This window comes from Fundulus heteroclitus, chromosome 23 (assembly GCF_011125445.2).
Source record: "Fundulus heteroclitus isolate FHET01 chromosome 23, MU-UCD_Fhet_4.1, whole genome shotgun sequence".
NCBI classification, from domain to species: Eukaryota; Metazoa; Chordata; class Actinopteri; order Cyprinodontiformes; family Fundulidae; genus Fundulus; species Fundulus heteroclitus.
In genome coordinates, this window is record NC_046383.1 from 268,915 (window position 1) to 283,338 (window position 14,424).

Here is a 14,424-nt window from a genome sequence, read left to right on the forward strand (position 1 = left end):
GCATCATCAGTGCTGTTCCTTGCAGTGTAAATAACGCTTGGATGAGAGCTTTCTGATCCAGCTTTGAACCAGTGAACAAAGTATTTTCCTGGACACTGAGGTCTTGTTTCATGATTGCTGGAGAAAAGAGAACACTGGAGGCTCAAGGTGTCTCCCGGCCTGGCCACTGCAGCCTCTGGTGTTTGTTCCACATATACAGATGTCTGATGATTACAGTCTGTGCAAAACAAATAAAAGACGTGTTAAAAGATGAACTAATGTACAGAAGTACTATATTTGAAAAAGTTAAAATGGGTGATTGTTATTAGTGATAATAACATTTTTCTGTTACCTTTTACAACTAAAAAGAATCCATTCACAAAAGTTTGTAACAATTCATTTCCACTTTGGCAGAAGTACATAGCTTCATCTTCTTTATTAATAGAACTGATGGTAAGAAATATCTTTTCGTTTTCTCTACGAATTTGAAAACGTGTATTATTGAATGGCTGCACCTGAGTAATTCTTTCATAAACTCCTTTGGCAATTGTTTGGACCATCTTGCCAACAGACTGTTTATACCACTGAAAAAATCTGTCTTCCTTCAACGATTGACAAGAAAAGGTTACATTGTCACCAGGTTTACGCTCAGTTGTAGACACAGAACGAGGAACTTCTTCCCCCTTGATAACACCTGAGGAAAAGAGTAAATATCATCATAAAACACAGAAAATTAATCTAAAATTCTATCTTCTGCAGGTAATTGTCCCAGTAGAACTAAAATGCACTTACACATACTGAGAAGAATCAAAGCAACCAGTCCTCCCATCTTAGCTGTACAGAAGTCTTGCTTCACACTACTGAAGTCTTTCTACCCAATGGAACATTTGGTCTAAAGATGATAAGGCTTTGCAAAGAAGACGAGGTGATTGGTTGAAATGTACATGAATATCCGCCTACAGTTTCTTGCTATACTCTTCATGCCCCATGAACTTCACTTTTTTAAGTTACTACCACAAACCTCTATGTATTTTTCTTGAGGATTATATATCACAGACTGGCAAAATATGGTGTTTCAAAATATTTTGCAAAGAAATATTGAAAAGTTTGGCATATACACATGTTCAGTCCCCCTGGGTTGATACTTTGTGCAACTAATCTTAGTGCAATTACGACTGTGTCTTTGTATATTTTGACCAGATTTGCATATTTAGAGACTGTAGTTTTTTAATTTGTGTTAAAATGAATACAGAGTGGCTGTGAACAGCAAATTTCAAGTATAACCAGTAATCCTTAAATGGATTACCATGTGTACATTGACTGGTTCATTCTAACACATGAGTATGTATTTATCTATCCATCCATCCATCCATCCATTTTCCAAACCGCTTAATCCCTCATGGGGTCGCGGGGGATGCTGGTGCCTATCTCCAGCGTTCACTGGGCGAGAGGCGGGGTACATCCTGGACAGGTCGCCAGTCTGTCGCAGGGCTGTATTTATCTAAATCATTCCATTTTAGCTTTAGTTGTATGTTCAGGGTTGTTTTTCTGCTGGAAGGTCACCCTCGGCCCCAGTGTCAAGTGATTTATAGCTTATGACAGGTTTTCTTCCAGGATTGCCCTGTAATTCACTCCATCCCTTGTCCTATCAAGTCTGACCGGCTTCCCAGTCTCAGCTGGGGAATGCTATCCTCACAGCATCATGTCCCATGATTCAGGGTGCTGTACGGTGTTTGTTTCCTGTCCCAAAAAGGCCTGTTTTGGTCTCATTTGGCCACAACACACGCTGAACCAGTCATAGTTGTAACTGCAGACTTATTAAGATCTTACTAAGGCAAAATTCTTTCATAAGTTTATTAAGTTACTTGATCTACAGTAAATCTCTGGGAAACTGACAGCAAAACGACACAGCTGGCATAATGACATCTCTACACAGATACCTCATTAGCAGTGAAACCCAAAATAACAACCTAAAGCTCTTCCCTCTCACACAATAGCGTACCGCGCACGTGACGTCACCGTCTCAAGAGCAACGCCCCTTTTTCCGCTTAGGTAGTGCATACAGGTAGTGAATGCCCGTAGCAACCAGCTATTACACGCGCAACAGAACCAGCGATATGACCGACTTTGCAGCCATTAAACTTTCCCAATACGATGTCCCATGCGCACGGTTTACTGGTCGCACTGTCGAAGAACACACCAACCTTCAGCTCAAACGATGGCTTGAGTGTCGAGGGCTTAAAAAGACCGGAAAACGGGCGAGTTGATCGAACGGTAAGCTTTGATTTTTTTTTCCTGCGCGGCGGTCATGGCGTCGTCTGCCGTTTTTTTTTGTTTGTAATCACCGTCCAGGAATCGGTATATGTTTAATGTTTGTCTTATTTGAAATGTTTTTGAGTAGGCTATCCTGGTAGCAGGGTATCATGTTAGCGCCTGCTACCATGATAGCCTATATGCTATCATGGTAGCAGGCGCTTCATTATTAACATGTCGGCCACCAAAATACTCTTACCTGTTCACTACTTGATGTCGCTGTAATTGGGTCAGGATGTTCTTTGGTTGGGCCCTTTCCTCCGACAAAATGCTTGCTACATATGTAGGCCGACCGCACCGGTGTTCCAAGCGCACACATTTCTCTATGGCAGTCTTGAAGAAAACATCCTTCATATGCGGCCGATCAGCGTACCTTGAGTCGCTGTTGCACGTTCCATAGCAACAATGTTTAAAAACCATGGTCTTAGATTTGGAAAAAGCAGTCGTTTTAACGAGTAAAACCTAGGCTAACGCACGTCTCAGCGGCGGACTATGCAAGTTTGTTCTACTGCGTACCACGTGATGTGACGTCATCGAGACGTTACGTTTCTAAAAATAGCTCGCTCGCGGTACACTATTGTCACAGACATGACCTTGGCCTTCCACTCAGAGGATGAAAAGAAAGTCCACAGATCCTGAAATATGTTCTTTTTTAAGAGCAAAGTTAAACAGGAAGAGCCAGAGGCTGCAGAAGAGCAGAGTGTTAGTGAAGGTGAAAGTGCAAGAGCAGAAAAAGATATGGTCACAAAGCAAGCATGTGAGCTGCTAGAAGCAGCAACAGGCAGCAGAGAGCAGGTACAAGCAATTTCTTAGACAGACCTCAAGAATGAGTGTGTAGCCTTTCATCCTGTTCCTAAGCCATGAAGTAAACCTCATGATTTCTTGAAAAATAATTTTGGTTCATTAATGTGGTCTAAACAGCTACGGAGTAAAGCAAAGATCCTCAAACTTTTTAATAGGTAATTAAATGCAATGTGTAAAAATAATTATAGGTCATTTTTAAAGCTGTAATAAATAATATGTATACAGAAGAGCAGTCCAGTTACTTTGTTCTAAACATTATCATGGCTAAACCTAATTGCTTAAATATTCCCTTTGTTTCAATCAAACAACATATGTATTAATAATTAATGCCATGATTAAAATCTGATATGAGGTAAACATTGTTTTGCAAAAGCTGTCTGCTGAAAAGGTTTCGTCACTCTACCACTTTATTTCAGGAATTATGGAAGGGTCAGCCAAACAGTGCCCTCTAGAGTCACAGCATCTGATTGAGCAGAGAAAAGGCTTTAACATTTTTGTGCCATAGAAGTAACTCCAAACAAATGTGTTTTCCTTGGTAATACCTACAGTGATTGTTTTCTTGTGGAAGATGTGTTTCAATTCTTCATAAACCTCCATCAAAAGTTGTTGCTCGTCTGGTTTGAAGTTTGGCGCACACAACTGATCCATTGTAGCATCAACGAAACTGTGATAGACCTCGTGGTCTCTTGAAAAGAGCTGGGTGCAGGCATTTACCTGCATTACTTAAACCTGGCTTAACATGATTTAGGGGTCCATTTTGCACATATCCACTATCAATTTATTTGCTTGAAAGCACAGGGATAACCAACCCTTTCTATATTTTTCCCGAATAGCTGTTTTATTTTGGCCTCACTGCTTCAAGCTATCCTTAGATGTGAGAACGGCTGTTAAAAACTAAAGAGAAAGGGTAAACAGTGTCAGAGAAAACATCAGCTGCAGTTGTTCTGGTAGAATATATAGCTCATAAATGCTTTCTTTTGTTCCAAATAATTTTTAATGTTTGTAGTATCACATGCATTGAGAAATGTTGGGAAGACAAATCCATTACGTATTTGACTGGAAACAGACAGTGTAGATGCAGATTTTTTTTACACTTAGGATGGATTTTTTATGTATCTTGAGTAGATGCCAACGTGCAGGAGTCTGTTTGCCTTTAAGGTTTACCGAACCACCTTGATTCTGAGATATCTCCCAAACTAGGAGAACAGGCGAGATTGTTTTTCTTTTCAGTTGCTAACCTACAGTATATAGGGCTAACAAATCCAGGACTGAGGTAACTTAATTTTATGAAAACTTTGATAACCACACGTTTCTTTTTACGGTTTAATCATTTAAGAAAAGAGGAAAATTATATGTCACAATTTTGTGTCTTCCTAAGGGCATTTTCAGTGTCCCCAACTATCTGTGACCAGCACCAGCAGTGTTTTCAAACAAACTCATTACTATTCCAGCTAGAATACAATAGAACAGTAAAGAAAACAATTGACTCCAAATCAAGATATTATCATCTGCTTGAAGAGTCAGATCAGAATCTCAACATTTACACAATCATTTAGTTAAAGCCAGACTTAATTCAGATTAGAAAGTATATTACTCTCTTAATTGGCCAAACTCTTTATTTTGATACAAAATCCCTGCGATGCAAAACACTCAGAGGAAACTGACAATGATTCAAAATCAATATAAAATGTCCAAAAACAATATTGGCTGTCAGTCTCCATTTTGTAACTAGGCGAGACAACGTGACATTACCACTCAGCTGGTTCGTGAACTTGTGCTTGGGGGAAGACACCAAAACAAGGAGGAAACTAAAATAAATTCAGGAAAGAGAGTTTACAATAGTCCCGTCTTTGTTGAAGGCAAATATCTGGATTCATTTTGGTTTTGACCGAATGCCTGGGAAAACCTAGCGCACATGAACTTCACAGTGTGCAAGGTGTGAAAAATTAAGATTCAGCACTTCGGGGCACATACGTGGGTTTACATTACCAGGCTTAACTAGGAGTTAAAGGACATGGAGCAGAGACAGCCACAGGCACCAGACCAACTTACACTGCAGTGCTTCACCAAAGTTTCTGCAAACTCCTAGCAGGCAAATAATAAATAAACAAATGATAACTATGACTCCGTTTCAGAAAGAATGACCGACCTACCCTGAGTACAAAGCAGCTACTCTGAATAGTTCTACCCAACTCTTCCATATTCAGCGTTTTCCGTTTCAGAATAGTTGATTTGATTGATTTGCTGAAGGTTTAATACAGGAATCGATACATCCAGAAATTTAAAAAAAGTTTAATGACAAGGCATGAAATATCTTTGAATCCAGTAGAACAAAAGTCAAAACAACTGTAAACATCAGATTTTTTTCAGCAGAATCAAACTTCTCCTGATCGGAAAATCTCTTTCTTGAAGGTGACTTTATTTTCCCTGCTGGGAAATAGATTTAAAGCTTTATGTATTTTGCATGGCTGCTGAATTCGACTGTATCAAGTATGCAACTAATGTAGATACACATCCTTAAATCCATTAAGGATTGAAAGCAATTTTGCTCAAATTTAGCGTGAGCCAAGAGGAGCAAAACTGCTTAATTAATCTCACTCCTGTCCTTCTGACTGACATAAATGTTGTGGTTTAATTAGAGCTGCTGCTGTTTTTGGGAATCTTCTCTGACTGTAGAATAAACACATTCTGTGCCTGCTTTCATTTTCTTCCAGTTTCTCATGCTTGTTGAAGAGAAATCCAGTACAGCTGCATAGTCCACATTGTCTTCAGTATACTGAAAAAAAGATGGGTATAATAATGTTAATGACAGATGTTTTACAAAGAAAGGCTAAAACATCAAGAAGTAATCTGTGAAAAATGCTGTAGCGTTCCTACATCTAACATTTTCATATTTAATTTACATGAAAAGACACACTTCAAATATAGTCATTTATTAAAATTTTCGCTGGCTCAGTTTGCCAGGTTTCTGTTGTGTGGCAACTCATCAACTTATATCAGATAAAAAATATGATAAACATAACATTTGTCTATGTTGGTGGAAGACATGGCTCAAAAAAGGATAAGAAAAAAAAACAGTATCTATGTTAATAATCAACTGTCCACCATTTCCATTTCAACTGTATTGTTGGGGGTTATTTAATGAGCAAGTATTTACTTTGTCAAATGAGTTTTTAATTTAAGCAACAAAAATAGATAACATCAGGAGACAATTATATGTGTTTTCAGTTCTATTAAAGGACATATTGTTCATATTGAACATGATCTGAAGGATCAGATGAATTAAACCAAACATGATTACTTTAGATATTTACCAAAACTTTGGATTGATCCGGAGTTAAACTGTCATGTTCGTTATGATGTGAGACATTTATTCCTGTTGAGATAAAGAATGAATACATTTCATATCTTTATCAAATGTAAAATAAAAATAAAAACCTTTTCAACAACTAACAGTATAAGTATACAAACTAAGTGATATAACCATTAGATATGCTGTAGGAAATAATAAAAATTATATAAGAGTTTGTCAACAAACTTCCAGTCCAAAACATCCATTGAAAACTAAAAATAAAATACAGGAGCTGTTATGCTGTAAAACATTTAGACTTTTGAATCATATTGAATGTGCTATAGGCATGCAGAATGGATCAGTGGAACACTACTAGTCTAGATCATATTAGTGTGACAGATTTCAGGTGGCTAATGTCAGTGATATACCACTTTCTGTGTGTGTGTGTGTGTGTGTGTGTGTGTATATATATATATATATATATATATATATATATATATATATATATATATATATATATATATATATATATATATGATACAAACATGATAAGATGGCGTTGGATTAGCCTTGTAAAGCACCTTGCGATGAAATTATTTATAAATTAATAATTTAATGTGTAGAAACAGATTCAATTTGAATATATATCAACAGAAGATAAACACTTCTGTCAGTAAAAACAAACTTGGGGTATTTATTGAATTGAGTATGAAAAGCTGAACAGTCTAAAAAGTATTGTACCTCTTTAGATGCTCCAAGTCAGCATGACAATGTCTGATTACTTTTGGAAGTATCATTAATATATTTAGTAATATATGTTTAGTATTTTTTGAAAAAAAAATGCTAACCTCTAGAATTTTCGGAAACTCTCCTTCCAAGTATGTATAAGATAAGGCTGACCATCACCATCACACAGCATCCCAGCAGTCCTCCAAGTACAAGAACAATTGAGACCTGCTCTGCTTCTAAATAAGGGAAATATCTTTATGCATATTTAACATCTTATATGAAGACAAATTACCCAAATTCAGAAAATTATTCAATTTGTGGGAATTTTCCACAATATGTAACATTCATGAGATTTTTTAGGTGAGACTGACAGTAATTTCTGGCAAGCAACCCCTTTACTTTTAAAGTACTAACATTCAAGATTAGAATGCATAGAAGATTCTTTGAGAATAAAATGTGAATACATACCTGTTTCCAGTTTACTTCCTTTACCTAACAGGATTTCTCCACAAATAGCCACTGCACAGTAGTAAGTTCCAAAATCATTGGAGTCCTCTAATGTTTTTGAGAGGTGGTATACACAACTTCTCTTCACTGCATCATCAGTGCTGTTCCTTGCAGTGTAAATGATGCTTGGATGAGAGCTTTCTGATCCAGCTTTAAACCAGTGAACAAAGTTTTTTCCTGGACACTGAGGTCTTGTTTCATTATTGCTGGAGAAAAGAGAACACTGGAGGCTCAAGGTGTCTCCCGGCCTGGCCACCGCAGCCTCTGGTGTTTGTTCCACATATACAGATGTCTGATGATTACAGTCTGTGGAAAATAAGTCAACGATGTGTTAAAAGATAAACTAATGTACAGAAGTAATGTATTTGAAAAAGGTTAAAAATGGGTGATTGTTATAAGTGAAAATAACATTGACAGTATTTTTCTGTTACCTTTTACAACTAAGAAGAATCCATTCACAAAAGTTTGTAACAATTCATTTCCAGTTTGGCAGAAGTACAGAGCTTCATCTTCTTTATTAATAGAACTGATGGTAAGAAACATCTCTTCATTTTCTTTACGAACTTGGAAACGGTCATTATGGAATGGTTTCACTTGAGTAATACTTTTATAAACTCCTGTGGCAATTGTTTGGACCATCTTGCCAACAGACTGTTTATACCACTGAAAAAATCTGTCTTCCTTCAACGATTGACAAGAAAAGGTTACATTGTCACCAGGTTTACGCTCAGTTGTTGACACAGAACGAGGAACTTCTTCCCCCTTGATAACACCTGGGGAAAAGAGTAATTGTTATCATAAAATGCAGAAAATTAATCCAAAATTCTATCTTCTGCAGGTAATTGTCCCAGTAGAAATAAAATACACTTACACATAGTACTGAGAAGAATAAAAGCCATCAGTCCTCCCATCTTAGCTGTACAGAAGTCTTGTTTCACACTACTGAAGTCTTTCTACCCAATGGAACATTTGGTCGGAAGATGATAAGGCTTTGTAAAGAAGAAGACAAGGTGATTGGTGGAAATGTACATGAATATCCGCCTACAGTTTCTTGCTATACTGTTCATGCCCCATGAACTTCAGTTTTTTAAGTTACTACCACAAACCTCAATGTATTTTTCTTGAGGATTCTGTGTCACAGACTGGCAAAATATGGTGTTTTATTGTGAAGTGAAAGGTTTCAAAATATTTTACAAATAATATTAGAAAGTTTAGTTTATACACATGTTTAGTCCCCCTGGGTTGATACTTTCTGTAATCAATCTTAATGCAATTACGACAGTGTGTCTTTTAGAGTATATCTTGTCCAGATTTTTAGAGACTAGTTTTTGTAAGTTGTGTTAAAATGGATAGAGTGGTTGTAAACAGCAAATTTCAAGTATTACCAATAATCCTTAATTGGATATATGTGTGTACACTGACTGGTTCATTCTAACTCGTGACTGTGTTTTTATCAAAATCATTCCATATTAGCTTTAGTTGTATGTTCAGGGTTGTTTTTCTACTGGAAGGTGACCGTCGGCCCCAGTGTCAAGTGATTTATAGCTTATGACAAGTTTTCTTCCAGGATTGCCCTGTAATTCCCTCCATCCATTGTCCTATCAAGTCTGACCAGCTTCCCAGTCTCAGCTGGGGAATGCCCATGATTTATGTCCCATGATTCATGGTGGGCACTGTTTATTCAGGGTGCTGTACGGTGTTTGTTTTCTGTCCCAAAAAGGCCTGTTTTTGTCTCCTTTGATCAAAGCACACACAGAACCAGTCAGAGTCGTAACTGTAGTCTTATTAAGATATTACTTAAGCAAAACTCTTTCTTAAGTTTATTAAGTTACTTGGTCTGCAGTAAATCACTGGTTAACTGACAGCACAATGGAACAGCTGGCATAATGACATCTCTACACAGAATCCTCATTAGCAGTCAAACCCAAATGAACAACCTTAAGCTCTTCCCATTCACACAATTGTTAGACAAAAAACACTGATCAGTTTTTACCTCATAAAAAACAAAGTCAAAAGTTGGGTAATATTAAATCAGCTTCAGTTGAAAGGAGACCATAAATACTAATGCCACACAGGGGAATGTGAATAGGAACAATCTCATCCAATCAGCCTGGCTATACTCAGGTATTGAAATGGCTGCTGCCAAAAAAGAAAAAAATAGTCTATTTTATTCACCTCGGAAACTCAGTTAAAACCACATCCACATGTCTATTTTAATATATCTGTCAAAAATCCATCTATCTGTTCAATCATCTGTAACATATACTTTTGGATTGGATATCCACAAATGATTAAAACAATGTTGTAGAGGTCACTTTGCAACCTCTCCTCTAGAAACTACGACAATGATGGACCTCATCTTTTTCCCAAATAGCTGTCCTATTTTGAGCTGTTTTGAGTTTACTTCACATGTGTGATGAACACTTAAAAGATCAAGAGAAAGGCTAAACGTCAGCTACATTTCTTCTAGCCCCCATGGCATGAAATCGGCCTTCCATTGAGAGAATGAAGAGAAAGTCCAAAGAGATTGACATCTGTTCTTTTTTAAGAGCAAAATTAAGGAGGAAGAGCCAGAGGCAGAAGAAGAACAGAGTGTTAATGAAGGTAAAATTACAAGTGCAGAAAAATAAATGGTCAAAAAGCAAGCGTGTGAGCGGATAGAAGCAACAACAGGCAGCAGAGAAGAGGAGCAAGCAATTTCTCAGCCAGTCCCCAGTAAAATGTGTTTCAATTCTTCATAAACCTCTATCAAAAGATGTTGCTCGTTTGGTTTGAAGTTCGGCACACACAACTGATCCATTGTAGCAGCAGTGAATTTGTGATAGACCTTGTGGTCTCCTGAAGAAAGCTGGGAGAAGGCATTTACCTGAATTACTTAAACCTGGCGTAACAGGGTGTACAGGTCCAGCATCTTTGCATTTGGGGCAAATGGGGCCAGGCCCCTAAGGGTGTTGCTGTGGAGCTCTATGTTTGCAATAATTAGTGGGACATGATCATTCTTTATAAAAAAAAAAGACTGATTCCCTTACCAATAAAACTGTTATAAACATTTGTTTCTACATATCTAAGTTTGTCAGAAAACTGACAAGCTCAGGAGGCTTAATCCTTTTTAAAGCCTTGACAATGGGGTTGGCCCACCAACTTTTGTTTAAATAATGAACATCTGAAATCACAGTCTGCATGCCCAACACGCTCTCAGTAGACAGCCGTGTGTCATGATCTCGGCACTAGTGCTGGTCTGATTCATCATTCAACACACATGTGCAGCTCCGCCCAGTTCTCATCAGCCTTCACCACCTGCACTTCTGAATATTTAACCAGCTCTCAGACCAGTCACTAGTGCAAGATTATTACGAATCACTGGTGAGTTTAATCCAGCGTTCTGAATTCTGCCTGTCTACCTGTTTCTGACCTGTTTTTGCCTTCTGATTCTCTGAGCCTGCCAAGCCCCTGTCGGATCTAATTGTTGGGCTGTCTGGATCTCTGACCTGTTTTCTGTGCCCTGACTCTTCCCCCGGATTCTGTTTTGGATTTTCCGTGGAGCCATCACAGTTATGACCTTGTGCCTGTCCTTTGACCACCAGTTACCTGCCAGTACAATGAGTGAGATCATTCAAGCTGCCCTGATCGGGCTCTGATCACATTCGGCTTTGCCAGTGATGTCACCCGCCTAAAGGAGCCTTCACTCACCCTCCCAGCCTTTTTCCGGATTGTGAGACATGGTTCTTGTCCCAGATGCTGATGATTCATCCTCAACCTGCAGCAGTATACGTCACAACAAACCTTTAAACGTAACTCTGTGTGTGGTTGAATATCGGGTTCACCTGCAGTAAACATTACATATGAGGCGCAAATCCTGTGGCCCCAAGCTCAGATCGTCCAATCAAAATAGTTGAATTCCATGTTATGTTTATGTTCTGCTGGATAGTGTGCGACCATCAAGGCAAAGCAAGGGAAATTTATTTGTATAGCACATTTCAGTACAAGGGCAATAAAAAGGTATTTATGTGATTAAAATATTGGAAAATAAAAGCAAGTGAAAAAAAAACTGTTGGAGTAAAATGCAGGAAAATTTATACACAAAACATTGGAAATTGGAAACAAAAAGCAAATATTGTGTTGGTTGTCCTTGTTCGCTCATTAAAGGATTGATGTGAATCTTGTCTATTCAATAAATTAACATTATTAGTGAGCCTTTATTTGTAATTTTATGTATGAAATTTAATGCTAATTTATCTGTTTAATTTAACATTGGTCAAAGTCAGATTGTATGCATGCTAATAGGTGTTGAGTTTTTGTGCCCCTCTTAACTTATGCCAAAGCAGTCACTGCCACTATCAATTTATTTGCTAGAAAGCACAGGGATAACTAAACCTTTCTATCTTTTTCCCAAATAGCTGTTTTATTTTGACCTCACTGCCTCAAGTTATCCTCAGATGTGGGGACTGTTGAAAACTAAAGAGAAAGGGTAAACAGTGTCAGAGAAAATATCAGCTGCAACTGTTTTGGGAGAATATTTAGCTTAGAAGTGCTTTCTTTTGTTCCAAACAATTTTTAATGTTTGTAGTATCACAAGTATTCAGAAATGTCAGGAACACAAATCCATTACATTTTTGACTGGAAACAGCGTAGATAGCGGATTTTTAAACCCTTAGGATGAATTTTGTATGTATATTGAGTAGATACATAAAAACTGCCAATGTGCAGGAGTCTGTGTGCCTTTAAAGTTAACCGAACAACCTTGATTCTGAGATATCTCCCAAACAAGGAGAACAGCTGAGTTTGTTTTTCTTTTCAGTTGCTAACCGAAATAGGGCTAACAAATCCAGGACAGAAGTAACTTAATTTTACGTAAACTTTGATAACAACACATTTCTTTTTACGGTCTAATGATTTAAGAAAAGAGGATAAATTATATGTTACAATTTTGTGTCTTTCTAAGGCATTTTTAGTGTCCCCAACAATCTGTGACCAGCACCGGCAGTGTCTTCTAGTAAACTTGTCACTAGTCCATCTAGAACACAATAGAACAGTAAAGAAAACAACTGACTCCAAATTATAACATTATCATCTGCTTAAAGAGTGAGATCAGAATCTCAACATTTACACAATCATTTAGATTAGAAAAGTATATTATTCTCTCAATTGGCCAAACTCTTAATTTTGATTTTGATACAAAATCCCTGTGATGGAAAGCACTCAGAGGAAAGTGAAAATGATTCAGAATCGATTTAAAAGGTGCCAAAAACAATGTTGGCTGTCAGCCTCCATTTTGTAACTAGGCGAGACAACGTGACAATACCACTCAGCTGGTTTGGGAGCGTGTGCTTGGGGAAAGGCACCAAAACAAAAAGGAAACTAAAATAAATGCAGGAAAGAGAGTTTCCACTGGTCCCGTCTTTGTTGAAGGCAAATATTTGGACTCAGTTTGGTTTTGAACTTCACAGTGTGCAAGATGTGAAAAATTTAAATGAAGCACTTTAGGGTTTATGTATGGGTTAATGTGAACCCATACATATGTGGGTTCACATTACCAGGCTTAACTCGGAGTTAAAGGACATGGAGAGGAGTCAGCCACCGGCACCAGACCAACTTACACCGCAGTGCTTCACCAAACCTTCTGCAAACTCCTAGCGGGCAAATAATAAAAAAATGATAACCATGGCCCCGTTTCAGAAATAATGACTGACCTACCCTGAGTAGAAAGCAGCTACTCTGAATAGTTCTACCTAACTCTTTCATACTCTGGGTTGTTTGGACGCTGAGCTTACCTACCTGATTGATATCAACTGTTATGAAACTGAAAACGCTGAGTTAAGTGTGAGCATTAAAGAACGCAAATAACGCGATTCACCATGGCAAAAGCAGGAAATAAGAAGCCTCGAAGTGCATTTCTCGTGAAAGGAATTAAAAAATGTTATCAAGGCAGAGAATGTTAAACCATAATTGACAAAAAGAAACAATGTTGCTGTTTCAAAAAGTGATGCATCAGAACTTTCTAAATGTTTCTTAGTTTAAAAAAGAACATAGTTTTCCCAGACATGTCATGACAAACTGTAAATTCTCTTCTTTTAAATCAAGCAATTATTTTATAAACATATATGTAATTAATTATAAACATTGTTTGCAATGCGCTGAAGGTTTAATACATGAATAGATTAATCCAGAAATGTAAATAAAGTTTAATGACAAGGCATGAAATATCTTTGAATACAGTAGAACAAAAGTAAAAATAACAGTAAACATCATATATTTTTCTGCAGCATCAAACTTTTCCTGATTGAAAATTGTTTCCTCAATTGTAACTTTATTTTCTCTGCTGGGAAATAGATTTAAAACTTTATGTATTTTGCATCAAGTATGCAAAAACTGTAGCAAGTATGCAACTAATGTAGATAAACATCCTTAAATCCATTAAGGATTGAAAGCAATTTGGCTCAAACTTAGCGAGAGTCAAGAGGAGCAAAACTGCTTAATTAATCTCACTTCTGTCCTTCTGACTGACAGAAATGTTGTGGTTTAATTAGAGCTGCTGCTGTTTTTGGGAATCTTCTCTGACTGTAGAATAAACACATTCTGAGCCCGCTTTCATTTTCTTCCAGTTTCTCATGCTTGTTGAAGAGAAATTCAGTACAGCTGCATAGTCCACATTAACTTCACTATCCTGAAGAAAAGATGGGTATAATAATGTTAATGAAAGATGTTTTACAAAGAAAGGCTAAAACATCAAGAAGAAATCTTTGGAAAATGCTGCAGCCTTCTTACATCTAGCATTTTCATATTCAATTTAGATGAAAAGT